The 3,224-nt window shown below is 46.3% G+C and overlaps 1 pseudogene; it reads left to right on the top strand.

The window, feature by feature from the left end:
- On the top strand, positions 1-466 carry LOC110301055 (ARL14 effector protein-like pseudogene; annotated as a pseudogene).
- The last annotated feature ends 2,758 nt before the right edge of the window (positions 467-3,224 follow it).

Raw genomic sequence — 3,224 nt, 5'->3', positions numbered from 1 at the left:
ATGACTGAACCATCACAGAAGAACAACTCCACTCAAGAGGGGCACACTAAACACACGTTTCCAGAGAAAAGCAGTCAGATTGGACAGAAGCAACTGCAACAGATAGGACGGCAGCTAAAGTGCTTAGCATTTCAAAACCCTGGACCTCAGGTGGCAGATTTCAACCCGACACAAGGCAGCAGAAAAGGAAAGCGCAGATGTCGAAGATGAATGAATACTTTTCTATGAAGTACAAGGTGATGAAGAAGTACGACAAAAGCGGCAGGCTGATCTGTAACGACGTGGACCTGTGTGACTGTCTGGAGAAGAACTGCCTGGGATGCAGTTCTTGTGCCCCAAGTCCAACTCCAACAAGTGTGGGCCGGAGTGCCGCTGCAACCGCCGCTGGGTCTATGATGCCATCGTCACCGAGTCTGGCGAGGTCATCAGCACCCTGCCACTTAGTGTTCCTGACTAGGAGATGTTATGCATAGATTCACCCCTCTCTCTCTTCCCCTCCTCTTCACCCCCCCCCCCGCCTGCGTGTGCGTTTGTGTGTGAGGGTGTGCATTTGTTTGTTTTGAAACAGGGTCTTATTCTGTAGCTCAGGCTGGCCTTGAACTTATGGCAATCCTCTTGCCTTAGGTTCCCAAGTTGTATTAATTTAGGTATAGTACATCATGCCTGGCTTCTGTTCCTTATACATGCATGCATGCATGCATACATACATACATACAAACAAACATTCATGAATGTATGTATGGCCATATAGAGAATATATTTTATATATGTACACTTTTAAGGCAAACTTCTTTCTCTTGGATAAGTGTTGGTGCAACAGATGGCTGTAGACCAGTCATTGTATAGACCCTCTCAGGTTCCACAGGCTGCAAGAGTGGACACTCAGTCTTCCTCATTAGCAGCACTCTCAACTCTGCCTTGAAGCTACACCTCTGCCTTCTCAGGGTGTCTGGTTGAGAACACCATAATTTTAAGGTTTGCAGAACTCTGCATCTGAACGCTGTTACCGAGAACATACAACCAAATGTATGTTTTTCTTGGAATGTCATATATTACTAAGAAAAGCCAACTTGTGCCTTTGTACTGTATATCTTTAGTCTTATTTTTTATATTTTGATGTTAAATTTGGTAATTACAGTATTTTTATTACCAAACATTCATATTGTACTAAACTGTATATTAGTTTACTAAATTGAGAAGCAAAGACCTGGCTATAGGCCAGGCAGTGGTGGTACAGGCCTTTAATCCCAGCACTTGGGAGGCAGAGGCAGGCAGATTTCTGAGTTTGAGGCCCGCCTGGTCTACAAAGTAAGTTCCAGGACAGCCAGGGCTACACAGAGAAACCCTGTCTCTAAAAACCAGAAAAACCCCCAAAACCTGGCTGTAGAACATTTTTGTAATTAGTTATTGATGGAGGAAGGCCCATCCCATTGTGGGTGGGGCCATCCCTGGACTGATGGTCCTGGGTTCTATAAGGAAGAAGGGTGAAGCCATGGGGAGCGAGCCAATAAGCAGCATACCATCATGGCCTCTACTTCAGCTACTGCTTTCCAGTTCCTGCGCTGGTTTGAGTTCCTATCCTGACTTCCTCTGATGATGAACTACCATCTGGAACTGTAAGCCAAATAAACCCTTTCTTCTCAACTTGCTTTTGCTCATGGCATTTCCTCAGAGTCATAAAAACTCTAAGACAGCTAGACAGTGGTGGTTGCCTACCTTTAATCCCAGCACTCAGGAGGCAGAGGCAGGTGGATCTGATCTATAGAGTGAGTTCCAGGATATCCAGGACTACACAGAGAAACCTTGTTTTGAGAAATAAAAAGAAATAGAGAAAGAAAGAAGCCCTAAGACACTGTCCAATTTTCCACTGTTATGGATGCAGACCTGAGTCTAGAGAGCACCTACCGAGACTGCCACATTTGATCACTTGATGTCCACAAACAAGGAACTGGATCAAGGACATATGAAAAGTGCCAGCTACAGAGACAGGAGCTGTACAGATGGCTCAGTGTGTAAAAAGACTTGTACAAGCATAAAGGCCCAAGCACCACACAAAGCGCTAGATGTTGCCTGCCACACAGAAGCATGGAACCTCACTACTGTTGGGGACAGATTACAAGATTTCGGGAGCTTACTGGCTACCAGCCTAGATCTAGGCTCAGAGAGACCTTGTTTCAAGAAATAAAGTGGAGTGACAGCAGAAAAACCGATGTCCATACAGTGTCCATACACCACACATAATAACACACACACACCTCAAGGCTCCAGACTCTGGCCCTTTCTCTATCTCCTTACCTCTTTACCTCCCACATCACAGAACTCAGGCCTGATAAAGCATGCTCTATTGCTCCCAGGTCCCACCAGTGGAAGGTACTAATCTTTCTACCTACTGGCTTCTAGCCCATCCTGCTGGCTTTCTCTACTCCTGTTGGTGATTTATTGGATGTTATTAATGTTGTTGCTGTTATTTTGATACTGTGTTTATGTAGACCTGGCTAGCTTAAAACTATTTAGACCACATTGGCCCCAAACTCACAGTGATCCACCTGCCTCTGCTTCCTGAGTGCTGAGATTAAAAGTGTACATCACCACATACCCAGCCTTTTTCTAGGTGAAATATAAGGACAGACCTGGTCTTTCCCAGGACAAAACACCAATGACAGACCACAGCATAGTTTGGCTGAAGTCCCAGTTGGGAAATCAAATTGATTGGACTCATAGTGTAGGTGAAGAGTTACTTAAAGGAATGTGAGTGACTCCCCAACAGTCCCATCAGGGATGACAACCACTTCATAACTGCATAGACAGAGCCTTTCTCAGCTACCTCCCGCAGTCTGTATCTCCCAGCACCTTCCCAGACTGGGAACTCCTATGTAGCCGGGACAGAATTACATACTGCTAGCTGGGAGGTCCAGGGAACGAGAGAGTGGGTGAGATCTCATGGGAGGAACCAATGACTCTCCTCAGCACTGCATGTGGGAGCAAAGGAAAGTGGGTTGTAAGCAGTCACAGCTGCTGTGGCTTCCTCCATCTCTTCTCTCCTGATTCTCCTCTTCCTCCTTCTTCTTCCCCTCCTTCCTCTTTTCCTCCTCCTCCTCTTCTTCCCCCCTTAGCTGCCCCTCCTCTTTGAGACAGGGTCTCTCTACATAGCCTTGGCTGTCATGGAACCCACTCTGTAGACCAGATTGGCCTAGAGCTCAGAGATCAACCTGCCTCTGCCTCCT

The sequence above is a fragment of the Mus caroli genome, unplaced genomic scaffold, assembly GCF_978045245.1.
Source record: "Mus caroli unplaced genomic scaffold, Mus_caroli_1 scaffold_11, whole genome shotgun sequence".
Taxonomy (NCBI): domain Eukaryota; kingdom Metazoa; phylum Chordata; class Mammalia; order Rodentia; family Muridae; genus Mus; species Mus caroli.
Note: the sequence above shows the minus strand (reverse complement) of the source record. Positions and strands in the feature narration are given on the sequence as shown.